The 22,887-nt window shown below is 40.8% G+C and overlaps 1 long non-coding RNA gene across 2 annotated transcripts; it reads right to left on the reverse strand.

Annotated features, from left to right (window-relative positions):
• Window positions 1-590: 590 nt before the first annotated feature.
• On the reverse strand, window positions 591-22,562 carry LOC142924027 (uncharacterized). 2 transcript variants are annotated; one of them, XR_012941167.1, is made up of 4 exons: window positions 21,886-22,562; window positions 13,754-13,815; window positions 1,473-1,647; window positions 591-877 (listed from the first exon to the last, which is right to left on the reverse strand). It is a non-coding gene; the product is annotated as an uncharacterized LOC142924027 (long non-coding RNA). The 2 variants fall into 2 exon arrangements; XR_012941166.1 differs by having other exon boundaries at window positions 21,658-22,562.
• Window positions 22,563-22,887: the final 325 nt, after the last annotated feature.

The following is a 22,887-nucleotide window of genomic DNA, read 5'->3' on the forward strand; positions in this document are numbered from 1 at the left end:
TGCTTTTGATTTAAACCTTTCGTGACTGCAGTGATTCATATTCTTGGTTCTTTCGGTAAAGTCACATTGAAGGGAAACAATAAAAGAATAAAAAATATATATAAAACAATAAAATTCTCACGACGTTTCGACTGTAACACTGTTTGTGCTTGTGTTTTTTTTATTGTTTCCCTTCAACGTGACTTTACCAAAAGAAACAATAATAAAGTATGAATGCTACCATTAATCTGCGCATGTTCTCCAATCCACACACAGTATTCCTCTTTCTGTGTTTCCGTGTAAAAAAAAAACAACCACTTAATTTGCAGTGCGTATTGTTGTACATTGAATTGCTCTCGGTGTGAAAGATTTCGCACTTGGGCAATGAACACCATTATTAAAGTGTCAAGCTTAAAGCAAGTATAACTTTCTCCACTGTACTCGTGAATATTTTCCAGCTCAGTGCACTTTGATACTCAACTAAATTATAATGATTATCACAATTATAAACAATTGTGTTTTGTTGTGCATATTATTCTGAGATATAGCAATACATTTACATAATGCGTACATAAATTGGTAAAGATAGCATTCAATGCTGTACAGGAATATCACCTGAGCAAAAAGGTCGGTTTATTTATAAACAAACCAGTCTCTTCCATTGGCAATTATCCCGTTCGTGTCTTACCCAAGCCGACTTACTCCAGCCGGTTGGCGCAGTGGTAAAGTGTTTGGCTTGCAATAAGAAGGCCGTGATTTTATTATCCTGGTTAGATATTTACTCAGCCCTTGCCACTTTGTCAAGTCAGTCCGATTAGTCCACCCCAAGAAAGAAAAAGCCACGTCTTGACCGAAGATTTCTCCCGAGTAGCCGTATCGTGCAGACAATCCAGCCAGTCTGCAATCAGACACAAGGTGCTCAGTCAAGATTTTGCCTTTTGATCAGAAACGATTAATTTGAACCCACAAAACACACTTTAACACGTAGGCTTTCGCGACCAATATCATTCATAAGAGGTTTTTGGGTTAGATCGCGTAAATATATGTGTCGTTAAAACCCGCCACCACCCGACTCAGCCAACTAGTAAGGGTTGTCATGTAAACAGAACGTGGCCAATTCGTCACTAGTACAGCACGCCGGTGTGTTGGAGAGCCAAGCCACAACATTTACAAACTGAATACGACGTTTCGCCAGTAATTACAACGAATTGGCATGTTCTGTTTACGTGACAACCCTTACTAGTTGGCTCTGTCGGGTGGTGGCGGGTTTTAACGACACATTTATATATTTATACGATCTAACCCAAAAACCGCTATTATGAATACACAATTTCTTAAACCGAATAAATACTCTCCACGAAATAGGTATTGCCACAGTATTTTGCGAAACTACAAGATCAGATACAAGTCTTGCATTCAAATTTGTAATTAAAAATTTGGAGGTTAATACTTAGCAAAACAAAACAAGGATGAAAACTCCAGTGCAGGATTACTCAAGACAATGACGAGGTTGAGCCTCGGATCATTCAGCCAAGTGACGAGCTTGAGTTTCAAGGATTGCAGGTGCAGGGTCGTTCAGATGAGTGATGATGTTGAGCTTGCAAGGTAGCTGAAGATGTAGCTATCTTCCCCGTGTCCTCTCAGGCAGTTCTCCAATGAGTTTTCATCCTGCAAGGGGCAGTGTTTTTTGTACTCCTTTAAGTGTGACCTCTTCTGAAAATGGAATGTCAAATTTTGTTATGAATTAGATTACAGAATTGAACTAAAAATATGTATGATTACAACACATTTAAGTACAAGTTCACGAAACAATTTGTTTTCTTTTATAAAATCTGATCGATGGCATATTTGCAATACATGGGAAAAAAGCATGATCTAATTCGAGCATAATCACGTACTTGGTTGTCCTCTAAAATGTTCATGAATTGATTGCGTCTTATTTAGATGAACAATTTATATATATGAAAGGAAACTGTTTTTACATATGGGGTTGTCTCCCCTTTTAAATATAATTTATTTAGTTATTTTATTAATGTCTCAACACTTAGTAAGTATTTGTCATCACTTTTACAGGAGTAAACGGTGGTTGTTATCTTATGCACATATGTTTGTATGTATGCATATGCACACTGCTGGTTAACTTTAGAGGATAACATCCGCAATAACAAATTGCAGGTTTAATTTTTACTAGAGGAAAGTTATTTTTGCCAAGAAAGAGCAAATATTATTCAAAGGTGAAGGTGCAGCCCTGAAAATATTTGTTCCTCCCATGATTAGAGAGCTCAATATTTCCTATTTAGAGGGCATTTGGCCTCCTCATCCATGCTGGCTAGGCATCTTGGAAGAGGAGGGAGTACACTTTACCCCATCACACACAAACCTTGCGATCGACGAGCTGTGATGTACCCATTCGGTGCAAATTGAGAGGTGTTTTATAGATGCGCCCATTGTTTCAACTGCTGTGCCGAGGAGGTCAAATCAAACCGGTGACCTCTGGATTGTGAGCCCGGTGTGGTAACCATTACAACAAAGAAGAATCTAAAATAATGCATTATTCAATCATTCCCCCCCTCCCCGCCCGTCTATTCAGTATAAAAAAAGTATAAAAGGAATCTCTATCCCATTGTATGAGCCTCCTTACATCGTACTGAACATCACATTATAAACATGAATGACACAGTCGCCAAAATGGCTGAAAAATACACAGTATAAAGGATGAAAATGTCTGGAATGTACCTGGCTAGTGTTTACTTGAAAGTGTTCGTATTTAATTACTAGTTTTGCCAAGTGGTGGCCATTGTGTTCAAATGGCTTCTTGCCACATATTCAGTATCCTCAGTAAAACATTATTACACAACAAGCTGCTTTTCGAGTGGGATGTCTGTCACCTTAATGAGTTGCATTGAGTGTACCAGAATGGAAAGTGCACTTTAATTACTGGAGCAGAGTCGAAAACGCACCTTGACAAAACACGTTTGTTTTCAGAATTCAAATTGAACCATATTCTTTGGTTCTTTCGGTAAAGTCACGTAGATAGAAAATAATAAAATATAATTAAAATAATAAAATATAATAACATTAAAAATGTTCATAAAAAGCAAAAACTCACGACGTTTTGATCTGCAACACAAGCGGTCGTCATCAGGCGGAGAGAAAAAATATGCCGGTAATTTTTTATCTTTAATCGGGGATCATTTGTTGTAACTACTGTTACTGAGCATTGATGCTTTACCATATCATAATTCACGTGGGGTTTTTTTCCACACCCCAAAACAAATACATTGTAAAAAGTTTTTTTTTTTTTTTACAGGAGGTTTTGCAAAATAATAACTAATCTTGATTTGAAGCTTTCGTGACTGCAGGAATCCATACTCTTTGGTTCTTTCAGTAAAGTCACGTAGGTGGAAAAATCATAAAATAAAATGAAACAAATAAAAAAAATATTATTAATAATAACTAATACTTCTGGAGATGAGGAAACTCACAGTTGTTTAGTTATATTCAGAATTAATACATCTTATCCCAAAAAATATATAGTTACCGCATACAATTGGACAGTCCAACATGAAGCAAAATCATTGTTGTAGAGTACATATATCCAGGAAACTTGGCTCTTTGAATGATCAGAGCATGTGGCGAGACTCCATGATGGCGAGATGTTACTACTTCGCCTGGTATACAGGAGGTCGTGGGTTCGACTCGAACCCTTGACGCCTGTATATTTGGAGTTTGCATGCTTTCACCGCGGTCACGTGTTTTTTCCTCTACATTTAGATACATGCTTTTTAGATTATTTGGCTGTTATATATTTCCACACGAAAGCCACTTCATTGGGCTATCATTTGTTGCCAGGTCGCGTCTGAAAAAGAGCAATTTAGCTCAGTGGGCCTTACATGGTAAATTAAAAATATATTTTAGTTTTCCGTTCATGTAATTGTTTTATTAAACAAACACGCGGAAAACTAAATTTTGTTAACCGGAATGACTTTTCCCATTAATTTAATACGAAAAATAAGGGATGTGTTTCGGACAATCCTTCCAACTCTACTGCTCACCTAAAAAAATACACCTATATCAGAAACAACATAAATATTAATACTATTGAATAATAATTAACTTAAAACTAAAATAATTAACCTTTTCAGGGAACTCACCAAAAGATCTGCATGTTGGAATGACTGGAAAGATTACGTGGTGCCGTTACTGTTGCATTGCAGGGACACCGTGATGCTATCCTGGATGGGTAACGCAGCCTCCCGGATGCTTCGTTTTATGATCTCACTAGCGGTAAGTACCCGGCGTTGCCCGGGTCAAAAAATATTTTAGAAGTACTATTAAAAACCTTACATATACATACACAGACACGCAAAAGTTTAGTGTATGTAAAAAAGTACGTGTATGAATTTAACGTGTTTAGGAGAATAAAAACTGTAATACTAAATAAGCAATGGAACTGTGAACCCAAATGATGGACCACATAATAAGCGAGTGTGGTCTCAGTCTCTTCAATGTAGGAATAACAGGACTTGCATAAGCTCTCTCCTGAAGTCCTTTCGTTGGCAGCAGACCTGAAAATGTACATTCAGCTCTCCAAAAGTGCCATACTCAAGAAGACAAACAGACACATGTATTTAATTGGAGTTAACATTTATTTAGTGCCTTTTTTCAGTTTCTTTCATTCGGTATAGCCCTGTGAGCCATGCAGATCTTGACTCCGGTGCAACCGCAACAAACAAAAACAAGAACAAAGAACATCTTAAAGTGACGACGCGCGACATAAACATCCAAGAAAAAACAGCAAAATCTTCCTGAAAAAAACGCCATGTATCAACGCCATAACCATAAAACAATTGAGATTAAAGTTATCAGGCTAACTCTGTACTTTTAACAAACATGGCTTAACCATTTGATTTAAAGCTTTCGTGACTGCAGGGATTCATATTCTTGGTTCTTTCGGTAAAGTCACGTAGAAGGGAAACAATAAAATAATAAAAGTATAAAACAATAAAATTCTCACGACGTTTCGACTGCAACACAAGCAACCATCATCAGGTGTGAAAACCACAACAAGAAAATTTGAAAAAAGTGGCGGTTATTTTTAACGTTAGCACCACGGAGAGAGATTTGACAGTTTGTTCAGATGGACGAGTCCATCTATGTTCGGAAAAGAGGAGGGGGGAGACGAAAAATAATGGATGGGGTCTGAAAGCCACCTTAAGCGTGATCAATCAATTAAGACCTGAAATGGTTTATCAAATCCTTCCAATGATTGCTAAGCCAGAATCCATCTTCTCAGTTGAAATTGTCTCTGTGTTTGTATATATGGATAGCCTCATGAACGAATCTCTCATGGTAGCCAGATGGCTTGCAAAGAACCTCTGTCTTGGAGAAGTCAATGTAATGTGAACCTACTGAAGTATAACAGTGATCTGCCACGGCCGAGGTGTTGGTCCTACTGTGTTTCAGGTCTGCTTTGTGTTCACGAATGCAGTCCGAGACATGTCGTTTGGTTTCTCCAATGTAACTACTACCACAGAGGCAACTTAGTTTGTAGACGCCAGGGTACTGTATGTCCAGAATCACATATTTTACAGACGGAACCAGATCACGGATTTTATGTAATTGTGTTGAATCGGACCTGGATCTTGTGTTTATTCAAGATTTTGGAGATCTTTTTTGTCATCCCCACAATGTAGGGTAAAGTGATGGTTTTAAAAGGCTCCTCAAGAGGGTACTTCTTCATGGTTGGAGTGATAGCTTTGCAGATTGTGTAGTTGGAATAACCATTAGCCTTAAGAGCTTGGTGTACGTGCTTGAGTTCACTGGCTATATGTTCCTGGTCGGATATGCATTGGGCTCTATGGTGCAGAGTCTTGATGAGGGAATTCTTCTGGGATGGATGGTGGTGGGAATCCGGTTTCAGGTAAGCATCCGTATGGGTAGCTTTCCTGTAGACAGAGTGGCTCATTGAACCATCAGGTCTCTTTTTTTAAATTAGGACATCCAAAAAAGGTAGCTTGCCATCTTTTTCGACTTCCATGGTAAATCTGAGCCCTGGGTGTATGGAATTGATGTGGTCGAAGAATTGGTCTAGAGCAGGCTGGCCATGTGGCCAGATGACAAAAGTGTTATCCATGTACCTCTTCCATAAGGTTGGGCGCAGAGTGGCAGTCTGGATGGCGTCAGTCTCAAATTTCTCCATGAAAATGTTGGCTACAACCGGAGATAGGGGGGAGCCCATTGGGTGCCCTCAGTTTGTTTGTAGAAAGTTCCATTCCAAGTGAAGTATGTATTGGTTAAGCAGTGTCTTACCAAGGGGGGTACCTCAGTGTTTAGTCCTTGATGAACCAAGTCTTCAATGATTGCGATGGTGTCAGGTACAGGAACTTTTGTGAATGAGGAAACTACATCAAAACTGACAAGCAGGTCGTCTGGGGACAGGGAAATACCCTTGATTGTCGATACCAGGTGAGTATAATTTTCTACCGCAGAGGTGGTTTTCCAGTGAAAGGCTGCAGGATTTCAGACAGAAAACGAGCCAGTTTGTAGGTGAGGGAGTTGATAGTAGAGACGATGGGACGAAGGGGTGTATCTACTTTATGTATTTTTGGTAAGCCATATAATTTTGGTGGCCTGGCAGCAGAAGGTTTCAACGAGAACTGTTTGGTTTGATCAATTAATGCGGTTGAATCAGAAATGATTTTGTTGGTTTTTATGACGAGGCTGTTGGTGGGATCTCTTTTTATTTGTGTATAGCTGCCATCGTTGAGTAATTCTTGAATTTTGTTGTTATATTCTATTTTATCCATGATGACAGTGGCATTGCCCTTGTCGGCTGAGAGGATTACAATGTCATCTCTCTTTTTTAATTTATATAATTCAAAACGCTCATCTTTGCTGAGGTTGCTAGCTGGCATCTTAGCGTTTTTGAGGGTTGCAGCAATTTCAGATCTTGCTACGTCTGCAGTGATGTGACCCAGGCCTTTGAGAGCCACGTCTACTTGGGCAATGATATCATTAACTGGTATGTGCTTAGGTGTGACTGCAAAGTTTAGCCTTTTAGCTAAAACGGATTTCAGACCATCGGAAATAGAACTGTTAGTGCGATTAATTACGACTTTGTTAACGTCTAGCTTTTTCATAATAAAAGTTTTTGGGTTAGATCGCGTTGTTTATAAATGTATCGTAACCCTCCACCACCCGACACGGCCAATCAGCAAAAAAAGTGTCACGTTGACAAAAGACAATTAGTTCACTACTACGTGACACTTTTTTGCTGATTGGCCGTGTCGGGTAGTGGAGGGTTACGACACATTTATAAACAACGCGATCTAACCCAAAAACCTTTCTTATGAATAATATTGGTCGCGAAAGCCTACGTGTTAAACTGTCTAGCTTTTTGGTGTGTGGGTCCGGTCTTTTGTTTGAGAGGAGGTTAAATTTGGAAATCAGGTTATCCTTACATTTGGTCGACATAGTGGCAGCTGAAGAGGCAGTCATATTGTCTACATGTTCCCAATCCGATGTAGACATTGTTGACGTCAATGATAAGTGTGATTTGTAGAGTGTCTTGTCTAACTGATTTAGTTCAGTGCGTATAAGTCTAATTTTCTCTGAGATAAGAGCTAAGCTAGTTCTGAAAATAATTTGTTTCACGTTAGAAGACGTTACAGCAGCAGAGGTCAGTGTAAATGCGATTGGTGGCTTTCACAGAATTGTAGAATTCAACGTTAATGTGCACCTCGAAGATCTTGCACAGAAGAGGGCAGTACAGAACGATCCACTGGTTGTCAATCTTCATTTCAGAGTTTGTGCCAGGTCTGAGCGTAGTTTCAAATCCACCGTCGTCAGTATTTCTGCGACAATATAGAGGATAGCCATCATGGCCTGCCTGAGTGTCTTTAAGGAAAAGTCTGGGATACTTTTTGGTACACTTGCGGTCTTGCATACATGGCGAATTAGGATTGAACTCCCCACATGGGCCATGGACCATTTGCTTGCAGACAACATCAAAGAGGGCAGGGTCTTGATCGGGGTTTGGTAGCTCGGCACTGATAAAAGTGTCTATGTCACTTGCATGTATTTTTTCCCTCATCCATAGCAATATGTGAGCATGAGGAAGACCACGTTTTTGGCACTCAATGGTGTGCAAGTTACATCTTGTCTTCCCAAAGACGCCGCCTTCCTTTCTCGTGAAAAGCCTCATGAGTGCATACACTTTGAGTTTAAACACCCTTGCAATGATGTCATGTCTCTCTGTTGGCTTTTGGTTTTGATAAAGCTCAACCTGGATCTCCTTCCATTTTGGATTGCAAGTGAAGGTGATGAAGAGATCGGGCCTGCCATATTGCCTGATGTAGGTCATGGCATCTTGAGTCCTCTCGTGCATGTATCTTGGTCCACCTGTGAAGGATGAAGGCAAAATAACTAATCTCCCCAAATTCTGAGCGTTTGCATCTCCGTCAGCATTGATAGCATCCCTGAGATGAGCATACTGTTCAACACGCAGGCGTGTTTGATTGAGTCGAATGTAAAGAAGGCGTTCACTCTCAATTTTGGCATACTCATCGACAACATACTGGTGAAAGAGGTTGGCGCACCTTAGTATGTGGTTCCCTCCTTCTTTGTGCATTATCATGAAGGAATAGAAGTTTTTAGAGGAAACAGTTTTGTGAGGATGACTTAGTCCTGTAGCTTTGATAATTTGAGGTATCTGGACGTGGTAGCCATCTTGTCCTTGCCAGAGAATAATGGGGTATTGTAGGGCATCATATGCTCTGTTTGTCTCCGGAATTCGCTTGATGGTGTTGTCTTGGTATCGAAGCACAATGTTTCTATTACCATGTTCCTCACCCACCATAATAACAGCAACCTCACCACAAGTTGGGGCATTGGACCTCCGTGCATGCTCCCCAATTGGCACCTTGGATGCACTGATGACAACCTGATAATCACGTGAGGTGACTTGTTGTGCTGCATGTTTGAAACCTGAAATCAATCAATTGTGTTGGCTGAGCATCCCTTGGAGTGAGAGGACAATTTCGAGTCTTGCACCAGGAATATTGCTGCAGCGCTGGTTGCCTTGCTGACCGTCATCTCCCATGAAGTATATCTGCAGAAACTTTGGTTCTTTGCCAGTCAGTGGCTGAATGGATCCGATTCGATGATAGACTTGTCCCTGAACCTTGAATGTGGCATAAAACCTGGCTCCACTATCTCCTTAGTCGCACCAAAAGAAGTCATTTGAAAGCAGGAATTGTACTTCCTGATGTTGGTGAGAAAGTGTTTAGACTCAGGGGTTTGTCCCAAGACTAAGGATTTAAGTGGCTCAGGGGGCGTCTGCACAAGGCCAAGTTTTACTTTGCCATCACTGCAGCACATTCCCTTGGACTCTGCTTTTCATTTTTTTGCACCGCAATCTGCGCAAGTAATCGACATACAATTCTAGATTTAAAGCTTTTGTGACTGCTAGGATCCATACTCTTTGGTTCTATTGGGTAAAGTCAAGTAGGTTAAAATAAAATAACAAAAAATAACAAAAAATCACGACGTTTCGGCCACAACACATGCGGCCTTCATCAGGTGAAGGGACGAGACTGTCTGGAGGACAGCGCTGGAGTGGAAGAAGCCACACTTAGATCACGACCTTTAAGCTGTGTGAGAAGAAAAAGACCAAGCGCCTTGACAAAGGAATTAGCATATAATTTAGCATTGAAATGGCTCATTGAAATAGTTAAGTTAAAGTATACACATCCGCAGAGGTACCCCTTGACAAAGGAATTAGCGCTGGAGTGGAAGAAGCAACGCTTAGATCACGACCTTTAAGCTGTGTGAGAAGAAAAAGACCAAGCGCCTTGACAAAGGAATTAGCATATAATTTAGCATTGAAATGGCTCATTGAAATAGCTAAGTTAAAGTATACACATCCGCAGAGGTACCCCTTGACAAAGGAATTAGCATCGAATTTAGCATTGAAATATCTGAGTGATTAGCTTGTAACTGGTTACAGAAATAGCTGTGTTAAAGTTAGAGCATATACATTCACCGAGGCACCTAGTACTCATCAAACAGGAGAATTTAGCGAAACACAACCACGCTCAGACATCGGACCTGTGTGCGAGCAAACAAGGTGTTCTGACAAAGAAATTAGCATAAAAATTAGCATTTGATTGGCGGATTTTAGGAAAGAGGTAGTATACGTGCCAGTGGACTTGCAGTCTGGCGCGGGGGGGGGGAAGGGGGAGTTTACCTATTGATGGTGTGAAAAGGGGGAATTTATAAGAGCTGCGAAAGTTTGGGGTACCACTACTTGAAAAATATACTGTACCATTGAAATTAGTTTAATGTTTAGTTCGATTTAGAACATCTTTCCAATGGTTGCTTAATTTGAAACCATCCTCTCGGTTGAAATTGTGTCTGTGCTTGTAGATCTGAATTGCTTCATGAACAAATCTCTGATAAAAGCCCGTGGGTTTGCAAAGAACCTTGGTATCGGAGAAAACTATATCGTGATCCCCCACAGCGTTGTAACAGTGATCAGCCATGGCAGAAGAATTCGTTTTGCCATGTTTCAAATCTGATTTGTGCTCGCGAATTCGGTCAGAGACATGTCGCTTTAACTCACCAATGTAGCAATCACCGCAGGTACAACTCAATTTGTAAATCCCGGGGTACTGTAAATCAGGAATGACATCCTTCACGGATGGGATCAGATCACGAATTTTGTGTACTGTATTGAACCGGACCTGGATCTTGTGTTTGTTTAGAATTGATTTACAGTACCCCGGGGTTTACAAATTGAGTTGTACCTGCGGTGATTGCTACATCGGTGAGACAAAGCGACATGTCTCTGACCGAATTCGCGAGCACAAATCAGATTTGAAACACGGCAAAACGAATTCTTCTGCCGTGGCTGATCACTGTTACAACGCTGTGGGGGATCACGATATAATTTTCTCCGATACCAAGGTTCTTTGCAAACCCACGGGCTTTTATCAGAGATTTGTTCATGAAGCAATTCAGATCTACAAGCACGGACACAATTTCAACCGAGAGGATGGTTTCAAATTAAGCAACTATTGGACGAACTAAACATTAAACTAATTTCAATGGTACAGTATATTTTTCAAGTAGTGGTACCCCAAACTTTCGCAGCTCTTATAAATTCCCCCTTTTCACACCATCAATAGGTAAACTCCCCCTCCCCCCTTCCCCCCCCCCCCCCGCGCCAGACTGCAAGTCCACCGGCACGTACACCACCTCTTTCCTAAAATCCGCCAATCAAATGCTAATTTTTATGCTAATTTCTTTGTCAGAACACCTTGTTTGCTCGCACACAGGTCCGATGTCTGAGCGTGGTTGTGTTTCGCTAAATTATCCTGTTTGATGAGTACTAGGTGCCTCGGTGAATGTATATGCTCTAACTTTAACACAGCTATTTCTGTGACCAGTTACAAGCTAATCACTCAGCTATTTCAATGCTAAATTCGATGCTAATTCCTTTGTCAAGGGGTACCTCTGCGGATGTGTATACTTTAACTTAGCTATTTCAATGAGCCATTTCAATGCTAAATTATATGCTAATTCCTTTGTCAAGGCGCTTGTTTTTTTTCTTCTCACACAGCTTAAAGGTCGTGATCTAAGCGTGGCTTCTTCCACTCCAGCGCTAATTCTTTTGTCAAGGGGTACCTCTGCGGATGTGTATACTTTAACTTAGCTATTTCAATGAGCCATTTCAATGCTAAATGATATGCTAATTCCTTTGTCAAGGCGCTTGGTCTTTTTCTTCTCACACAGCTTAAAGGTCGTGATCTAAGCGTGGCTTCTTCCACTCCAGCGCTGTCCTCACGACAGTCTCGTCCCTTCACCTGATGAAGGCCGCTTGTGTTGTGGCCGAAACGTCGTGATTTTTTGTTATTTTATTTTCACCTACGTGACTTTACCCAATAGAACCAAAGAGTATAATCGACATATAGCCTAATATGGCCATCGATTGATAATCGATATCTGGTTGGTAAATAAAAGCTGCTCTGTTTCATTCCGGGTTATTTGCTCTTGTTCTAGATGCAGCAGCATGGCGGACTTGTGTTATGCGCGCCATTTGGTGATGTTGTGCTTCGTCAGCCCGTGCTGCCGCAGGGGCTGTGCGGTCCGTTGTTTGGCGAAATGCAGGATGTTCAGGGTTTTCCTCAGCCCGTGCTGCTGCGGTGACTGTGCGGTCCCTGGCTTGTCGAGAAGCACAATGTTCAGGGTTTTCTTCAACCCGTGCTGCTGCGGTGACTGTGCGGTCCCTGGCTTGTCGAGAAGCACGATGTTCAGGGTTTTCTTCAACCCGTGCTGCTGCAGTGGATGTGCGGTCCGTTGTTTGGCGAGATGCACGATGTTCAGGGTTTTTCTCAACCCGTGCTGCTGCGGGTGACTGTGCGGTCCCTGGCTTGTCGAGAAGCACGATGTTCAGGGTTTTTCTCAACCCGTGCTGCTGCAGTGGATGTGCGCTCCCTAGCTGGTCGAGATGCACGATGTTCAGGGTTTTTATCAACCTGTGCTGCTGCAGTGGATGTGCGCTCCCTAGCTTGTCGAGATGAACGATGTTCAGGGTTTTTATCAACCTGTGCTGCTGCAATGCTTGTGCGGTTTCTGGCTTGTCGAGATGTGCACTGTTCAAGATTGACCTCAACTAGGACTGCTGCAGTGGCTGTGCAGTCAGTAGCTTGTTTTAGTGCACGCTGCTCTTCAGTTTCCTCAGCCTGTGCTACTGAAGTGCCTTCGTTGTTTGTTTGAGAAAGTTGCTGGTCCTGCAGTGTTTGTTTTGCGTGGCACAGCGGCACTCTCTTTGTGTGTTTTTTTTTCTCTTGGAGAGGCTTGATTTTTTTTCTTTTTTGTATTTTTTCCGCGAAGGAAAACCTCACTCCCGTCACCACGCAGCAAGCTCGTAACTGGCCATGGCCTATCTCTCTCCTCCTGTGATCTTTATTTCCAAGCGTTCTTCAGAGGAGAATTCGTGCATCTGAAATGATTTGCAGATGTACTGCAATCAAGGCCAATTTACATCACCGCACTGTTTAACCACTGGACTGACGGGATAGAGTGCAAATATCCTAGAACCATAACGGAAACAATTTGTGTCTTAAATTATTAAAAGCGTGCTTAAATATCAAGCTCTTAACTCTGAATATATTTACTATCATTAAACAATCATCAGATAAATAACATTGCTTAATCCCTGTCAGTTAATATAAAAATAGCATTAATGAAAAAATAGAAAGTAATAGTTATCTATGTTTTAAAGGAGCTGTACATCTGTGTGTTGACTGTAGTGTCCACCTGAATTCTCAATAATGATAAGACCTGCTAATCACATGCAATACACATTCAACATTACATCTGAAAGATGTCAAATGAAACAAACGTCTAAAATATGTAACATTTAGCAAAACTATATTATAGAAACATGTAGAGTATTTTCAAAGACTAAATGTAATCAACTATCGAACCACTAAAATGTTTAAATCACCTTAGCAGTACTATATTGAAAAAATTGGCATGAACCAAGCAAACCCAACAAGTTAAAAGCAATCTTTTTGATTTAAAGCTTTCGTGACTGCAGGGATTCATATTCTTGGTTCTTTCGGTAAATTCACGTGACTTTACCGAAAGAACCAAGAATATTAAAAGCAATCATTAATAAGTAAAAAAAGGACGTCAAAGATATTTTGTCGCGAGCAAAAGGATTAAACAAATAAAAACAAACTCGTAATAAAATAAGTTTTCTTACCTGTAAAGATGTGTAGATGCACAGCAATCAAACGGAATGAACATCACGTCACGGCTCAATTCCTGTATTGACGGGATGGAGTGGAAGTGTTAATATTAGAGAAAGATGTCCGATTAACAATATTAATCAAATTAGAAAAAGTGTATCTAACCTATAAAGCTGTGAATACATTTAGTATCATGAAACGAGGTTTAATCCCTAGCAGTTAATATAAAACAGAAAGACTATTTATTAAAATAAACAATTATGTGTTTTTAGGGAGCTGTAAATCTGTCTTACCTGTACAGTGTCCACCGGAATGTATCATATCCAATGCACATTAAACTTATATTTGAAAGATTTAACATTAAATTAAAAATATCTGAAATATGTAACATTTAACCAAAATAAATAATATAAATATGTAGAGTATTTCATACCGTATTCAAGTCAGCCACTGTGATAATACTGTAAAAATCAAAGAATTAAATAATGCAAGATACTAGAATCCAAAAATACTAATATAACATCAATGAGGCAAATAATAAAAATGATAATAAAGATAAAAAGCCACAAAATCTTTCTTACATGTGAATGCAATGCAAACAATGTCTACGAAAAAAAACATTGTGCTCGCTCCATCAGCTCAATGTGAAATTAAAAGCTGCAGTATGGGAAATTTGCAATGGTTGATTTTCCAACAATATAACACAATGAAGCACCAAATTTAATTAACTATAAAAAAAGTAGTATTTATTTAGCACTATAACATTAAAATCACCATTGCAGTACTACATATAAATAATGAGCGTGACCTTAGCAAACCAAACACGTTAAATCCATTTCAGAAAGAATGAAGAATAAATCTACATTCTAGACTGCCAGTACACTCACCTAGCTTAATAACAATTTCTAGTCTACATTATAGACTGCCAGTACACTCACCTTAATAAGCAGGCAACAGTCCACATTCTAGACTGCCAGTACACTAACTCCGATAAAGAAGCAGGCTGCAGTCTACATAAGTGGATTTTTTGGTAGTTTAATATTTGTATAATATTAGTAAGAATTAAATTTTTACTCACATTTTCGTTTATATTATAAATTGTCAATCTACGTGACTTTAGGGAAAGTACCAAAGAAAAAAAGTAAAAGGCACGCTGCCAGCACCACGCCCGGCCGCCTTTGTCTCCCCCAGTGGCTGTTTACACACCGCACGAGGTAACTAATTTGAGGCTGAGTCGACCTAGGGGAGGCTCAGGTGCGTTTCAGAGAATCATCATCGGTGTTGGCCGTGAGTGGGAATGGAACTTGGCACGCCAGGTTCGTTGTGCAGTGCCGTAACACATGGACGAACAAACACGCACACTTGGATTTAAACACATTAAACATTTTCTTAAAACAAGCTGAATTTATTGTTAAGTTTCTATTTAAAATAATAAATACAAGCCACCCGTTTATAAATAATAAAATAAGCACGATAAGCATGTGCCGCCATTTTGTCTTTTTTAATTAGCCGCGAGCGAAAGTGTAAAAAAATATAAACTAATAATAATAAATAAACTTATGTGACCTGTAACTATGTCCAGATGCACACAAATTAACCCGAATAAAAATAATTTCACTGACCAACCCCCGCACAGAGGGGGGAAAGTGTGAATAAGCTGGAACCAAAAAGTATTTGATCCCCTGATGATTTTGTACGTTTGCCCACTGACAAATGATCAATCTATAATTTTAATGGTAGGTTTATTTGAACAGTGAGAGACAGAATAACAACAAAATCCAGAAAAACGCATGTCAAAAATGTTATAAATTGATTTGCATTTTAATGAGGGAAATATGTTTTTGACCCCCTCTCAATCAGAAAGATTTCTGGCTCCCAGGTGTCTTTTATACAGGTAACGAGCTGAGATTAGGAGCATACTCTTAAAGGGAGTACTCCTAATCTCAGCTTGTTACCTGTATAAAAGACACCTGTCCACAGAAGCAATCAATCAGATTCCAAACTCTCCACCATGGCCAAGACCAAAGAGCTTTCCAAGGATGTCAGGGACAATATTGTAGACCTACACAAGGCTGGAATGGGCTACAAGACCATTGCAAAGCAGCTTGGTGAGAAGGTGACAACAGTTGGTGCGATTATTCGCAAATGGAAGAAACACAAAAGAACTGTCAATCTCCCTCGGCCTGGGGCTCCATGCAAGATCTCACCTCGTGGAGTTGCAATGATCATGAGAACGGTGAGGAATCAGCCCAGAACTACACGAGAGGATCTTGTCAATGATCTCAAGGCATCATTAGATCTCCTTTGCCAGTACCAAAATGTAATAATAGGGGTTTTCCACTTTTTTTCTGGCAACAAAACTGAAACCTTTTTACTAGGATTCATGTCTGCATTAACCACAATACCTGCAGTCAAAATGCAAACAAAAGACATACTGTGATAATATTTGCATTGTCCTTGAAACTGATTGGTCCACACCAAGGGACGGCTTTCTTTTGAGCCTCGACCCAATTGGTGCTCGACCACATGACGCCAGAAGGTGTACAGCTCAAAGACAATGCACTATCAAAGTAATGAGGGCTCGGGGTGAGCATCTACATCATTAGACCTCCTTTGCCAGTACCAAAATGTAATAATAGGGGTTTTCCCCTTTTTTCTGGCAACAAGGATTCATGTCTGCATTAACCACAATACCTGCAGTCAAAATGCAAACAAAAAACATACTATGATAATATATGCATTGTCCTTGAAACGGATTGGTCCACATCAAGAGACAGCTGTCTTTTGAGCCTTGACCCAATTGGTGCTTGACCACATGAGGCCAGAAGGCGTCACACAGCTCAAAGACAATGCACTATCGAGCACCAATTGGGTCGAGGTTCAAAAGAAAGCCGTCCCTTGGTGTGGACCAATCGGTTTCAAGGACAATGCATATATTATCATAGTATGTTTTTTCTTTGCATCTCAAGGCAGTTGGGACCATAGTCACCAAGAAAACAATTGGTAACACACTACGCCGTGAAGGACTGAAATCCTGCAGCGCCCGCAAGGTCCCCCTGCTCAAGAAAGCACATATACATGCCCGTCTGAAGTTTGCCAATGAACATCTGAATGATTCAGGGGACAACTGGGTGAAAGTTTTGTGGTCAGATAAGACCAAAATGGAACTTTTTGGCATCAACTAAACTCGACGTGTTTGGAGGAGGAGGAATGCTGCCTATGACCCCAAGAACACCATCCCCACCGTCAAACATGGAGGTGGAAACATTATGCTTTGGGGGTGTTTTTCTGCTAAGGGGACAGGACAACTTCACCGCATCAAAGGGACGATGGACGGGGCCATGTACCGTCAAATCTTGGGTGAGAACCTCCTTCCCTCAGCCAGGGCATTGAAAATGGGTCGTGGATAGGTATTCCAGCATGACAATGACCCAAAACACAAGGCCAAGGCAACAAAGGAGTGGCTCAAGAAGAAGCACATTACGGTCCTGGAGTGGCCTAGCCAGTCTCCAGACCTTAATCCCATAGAAAATCTGTGGAGGGAGCTGAAGGTTCGAGTTGCCAAACGTCAGCCTCGAAACCTTGATGACTTGGAGAAGATCTGCAAAGAGGAATGGGACAAAATCCCTCCTGAGATGTGTGCAAACCTGGTGGCCAACTACAAGAAACGTCTGACCTCTGTAATTGCCAACAAGGGTTTTGCCACCAAGTACTAAGTCATGTTTTGCAGAGGGGTCAAATAGTTATTTCCCTCATTAAAATGCAAATCAATTTATAACATTTTGACATGCGTTTTTCTGGATTTTTTTGTTGTTATTCTGTCTCTCACTATTCAAATAAACCTACCATTAAAATTATAGACTGATCATTTCTTTGTCAGTGGGCAAACGTACAAAATCAGCAGGGGATCAAATACTTTTTTCCCTCACTATGATTACAGCAGTGCATACTGACTGTGGCGGTACTTGTTATCACGACAGCATTGCATGCTGACTGTGGTGGTACCTGCTATGACTACAGCATTGCATGCTGACTGTGGTGGTATCCTGCTATGACTACAGCAGTGCATGCTGACTGTGGTGGTATCCTGCTATGACTACAGCAGCACATACCTACTTTTGGTAGGACATGCTTTCCCTAGACCAGTGCATACTCATTGTGGTGGTACCTGCTATCACTACAGCAGTGCATACTAATTGTGGTGGTACCTGCTATGATTACAGCAGTGCATACTGACTGTGGTGGTACCTGCTTTCACTACAGCAGTGGAAACTGCTGTGGTGGTGCGTGCTATCACTACAGCAGTGCATAATGACTGGTGATACCTGCTATGATTACAGCAGTGGATACTGTGGTGGAACCTGCTTTTACTACAGCAGTGCATACTGTGATGGTACGTGTTATCATTACAGCAGTGCATACTGACTGGTGATACCTGCTATGATTACAGCAGTGGATACTGACTGTGGTGGTATCCTTTGACTACAGCTGTGCATACTGACTGTGGTGGTACCTGCTATGATTACAGCAGTGCATACTGCTGTGGTGGTACCTGCTTTCACTACAGCAGTGCAAACTGACTGTGGTGGAACCTGCTATTACAGCAGTGCATACTGACTGTGGTGGTACCTGCTATGATTACAGCAGTGGAAACTGCTGTGGTGGCACCTGCTATGATTACAGCAGTGAATATTGTGGTGGTACCTTCTATGATTGCATAAGTGCATACTGACTGTGGTGGTACCTGCTATGATTACAGCAGTGCATATTGTGGTGGTACCTGCTTTCACTACAGCATTGCATACTGCTGTGGTGGTACCTGCTTTGATAACAGCAGTGCATATTGTGGTGGTACCTACTATGACTACAGCATTGCATGCTGACTGTGGTGGTATCCTGCTATGACTACAGCATTGCATGCTGACTGTGGTGGTATCCTGCTATGACTACACCATTGCATGCTGACTGTGGTGGTATCCTGCTATGACTACACCATTGCATGCTGACTGTGGTGGTATCCTGCTATGACTACAGCAGTGCATGCTGACTGTCGTGGTATCCTGCTATGACTACAGCAGTGCATACCGACTATAGTGGTTCCTGCTATGATTACAGCTTTCACTACAGTAGTACATGCCGACTCTATCTATCTTATATATGAAAGGAAAATTTGTGAATATGTGTGTCTGTTCGAAATGTTTAGCATACTTGCCGACATGCAACCAACTTATATTATCATACACTCACTCACACAACCACTGACCCATTCACTCATCATACACTCACTCATAATACGCTGACTCACTCATCATTCGCCGACTCACTCACACATATACTGGGAGTGTCATGCTGCCAGCTATGGCTGCTAGTTTGGTCGTACATGTTATTTATATCGTTTATTGTTAAATGAGAATCACAGTTCCTATGATTGCTGTTACTGTTTTTGAAGATTTTTTTTGGTGATTTAGAAAACATATGGTTAATCTATCTTATGGTTGGTATTGTTTGACTTGCATCACACTGGGATTTGAGCACACAGCGTTGTAATACGTTTTTTTTTCAGATTTGCTGGTTTATCTAGGATGTTTCTTACTCTGTTTTTTTCGGTAAAGTCACATAGGTAAAATACTACTAACAGCCTAACGATAAAAACCCACATGAATCATCCAAACTTCCCTCCCTAAAACCCTTGGCTGCAAGACCTCCCAGATTCTATGATCTTCCCAAGATCCATAAAGAAGGTACCCCAATACGACCCATCGTGTCCACGATCAACTCTCCTACCTACAAACTAGCCCGTATTTTATCGGACACTCTGCTTCCCTTCACTGGCAAGACCACCTCAGCAGTACTTAACTCAACCCAATTGGTATCTATGGTCAAGAACATTGTACTGTCTTCTTACGATATCCTCGTCAGCTTTGATGTGGTCTCTCTGTTTACCAAGGTCCCAGTACCTGACACCATACCAATAATTGAAGACTTGGTCCAACATGGACTGAACCCTGATGTCCCTGCGCTGGTTAGGCACTGCCTCACCAACACTTACTTTACCTGGAATGGTACCTTCTACAAACAAAATGAGGGTATCCCTATGGGCTCCCCCTTGCCACCAGTGATAGCCAATGTTTTCATGGAGAAATTTGAATCATACGCCATCCAGACATCCACCCTTCGCCCTTCCCTATGGAAGAGATATGAGGATGACACTTTCGTCATTTGGCCACATGGCCTCCCAGCATTGAACGATTTCCTAGACCACATTAATTCCAGACACCCATCCATCAAATTCACCATGGAAGTGGAGAAAGATGGCAAGCTGCCATTCTTGGATGTTCTGTTTGAGAAGACTGATGACTCTTTGGGACATTCTGTTTACAGGAAGTCCACCCACACAGACTCCTACTTGAAGCCTGATTTCCACCATTACCCGACTCAAAAGGACTCTCTCATTAAAATATTATACCATAGGGCTCATTGCATTTCTGACCAACACCACCTGGCCAGTGAATTAAAACATGTACATCTGGCCCTCAAGATGAACGGATACTCTGACCGTACCATCCGCCAAGCTGTTTCTCCCACCATACAGAAACAACGACCTGATATTCTTTGGTTCTTTCGGTAAAGTCACGTAGAATGAGAATAAAATAATAAATTGATGAAATAAAATAACACAATAATATTCTCACGACGTTTCGGCCACAACACAAGCGGCCTGAAAAGCAGTCATGAAAGCTTCAAATCTAGAAATAGGTTTTCGATTTAAAGCTTTCGTGACTGCAGGGATTCATTTTCTTGGTTCTTTCGGTAAAGTCACGTAGAATGGAAATAAAATAATAAAAATGAAACATAATAAAATAAAATTCTCACGACGTTTCGGCCACAACACAAGTAGCCTTCTTCAGGTGAAGAAACAGAACTGTCCAGAAGACAGCGCTTGAGTGAGCACTGCCAAGCAAGTGCAGTGTCTTTTAAGCTGTGTGGGAGTAATTAACATATGAATAGGGACAAGCTTTGGAACGGAGGAGGGGGGGTATAAAAGGGATACAACAAAACCGCCACGGTGCTCTGTCCTGTGTTGCGTTATAACTGTGCTATAAACTGGACTACTATACAATACAATATTATACCTTTCAATCTAAACTACATGGTATAATATAATTTCCATAGACAAATTCCACCTTTGAATTATACAATGCGTTACTCTACAATGCCCTATACTTTAGACTATAAAATATTATATTACACTGTCTTATTCTATCAACCCTACTGTATACCACATTGCTGTATATTCACTATACAATTACGATACTATATATTGCCCCATGAATTATGTTAAACATTATGTTATACTATTTGTTATTATACAACATGCTATAAGCCATACCATTGACCGTCGTGTGAAAGGTATTAAGAGGCAGTGCCTGCGAATGGACTGCGGTCTGAAGGTCACCGTGAAATACAATCAATTAAGAACCGAAATGGTTTATAACATCTGTCCAATGGTTACTAAGCCAGAATCCATCTTCTCGGTTGAAATTGTCTCTGTTTGTATATGTGGATGGCTTCATGAACGAATCTCTCATGGTAGCCAAATGGCTTGCAGAGAACTTCCGTCTTGGAGAAGTCAATGTCATTTTATTTTATTATGTTTTATTTTTATTTTTTTTATTAGAAATAGGATGTTTCTGTTGCGCGTCGTCGCTTCTAGATGATTCTAAAGTTATCTACAACCTTCGATTCCTTTGCGCGATTTAAAGAATCGATTTTTTGGCGCGCTCGGGTTTTATTTTATTTTAAATTAATGAGTTATCTTTTAATTTGTATGTTATGTTTGTAAGTTTTCAGACGTTTTAAAATATATATTTTCCCGCTAGTAGCAGTATATATCAACTCTATAGCACAAAGTACTCACCTGACAGATTGCCGTGATGAGGCCTAGTCCCATACAGAGCCTCCGGACTCGCCTAGATTGCCCGGCCGGCCGAGGCTGTGGGCTGGGCCGCTACCCTTCCCCCCCCCCTCGCGCTACAATAATCCTATTTAATCGCTATAAGTTTAGTATCTACCGACCCTATAATAGTAAGTGCACACATTGGGGTGGAGGGGGAGAGAAGAGGACTTGACAATTTGATTAATTTACCTCAGCGTTGCGTGTAATTTTTTTGCATTTTGAACGCGAATGAGAAATGGCCCCCACCCTCCGGCATGAGTGCGTTGCCAGGGGCAACTCGTGTCGGCGTTTCACGCATGCGCAGCAGTGAGCTGCGTGGCGAAAGTAAGTAAATAAATAAATAGGAATGTCGCTCAATCGTTAATTAAACCACTTTAAAGTTTAGGGATGGGAAAACGAAATAGCCTATTCCCACCGCGGGGCCCGGGGCGTGTCGCCCGGCAAATTTTTTTCTACGCGAACCCCGCGGCCCAAGAGCCAAATCCCCCACAAGCGAGCGTACGCAGACGGACAGATGAACAGCCGGACAGACAGACAGACAAAAAATGCCTTTTATAGGTTAGATATCGCGTGCCGTAGTGAATTTCGTTAATGCGGAAATTCGATTTCGTTAATCGAAAAGTGTCCATAATTTGTTAATTGCATTGACGCAAAATTTCATAAACCGACAGTTCGTAAATCGAGCTATACATGTTTAGTGTATTTGTTTGTGTTTCCATTTGCTGGCTTTACTTTAGGTGAAAAATAACTATGCTTGAGCTCAGAGAAAAAGTTTTTTTCTATTTCTGTTCGTTTTGATTGAGTTTCCACAAATACAATTGTTTTTTTCTTAGCAAAAATGCAAGCCCAGCCATCACTGGACCACATCACGGAACTCTTGGTGTACTAGACATGCTGACCCTGTTGAAAAGGTGGATCACAGACAATGAATACACTGGCACCCAACCAACAATGTGGACATATTTTTTTACCAATATGAGCAGTAAAATTGAACCTTACTCAATTACATATGTCACCTCTAAACCAATTTCCACTACCAATTTTCAAATATGCTTACCTATTTAACACGTAGGCTTTCACGACCAATATCATCCAAAAAAACCCTCTATTATGGATGCTTACCTATATTGATGTTTCACCGAACGTCTATTTTTATTGGAGACGTATCATTAGTGTGTATGATATTCATGC

The sequence above is a fragment of the Petromyzon marinus genome, chromosome 7 (genome assembly GCF_048934315.1).
Source record: "Petromyzon marinus isolate PM22_M1 ecotype Great Lakes invasive population chromosome 7, UKy_Petmar_22M1.pri1.0, whole genome shotgun sequence".
NCBI classification, from domain to species: Eukaryota; Metazoa; Chordata; class Hyperoartia; order Petromyzontiformes; family Petromyzontidae; genus Petromyzon; species Petromyzon marinus.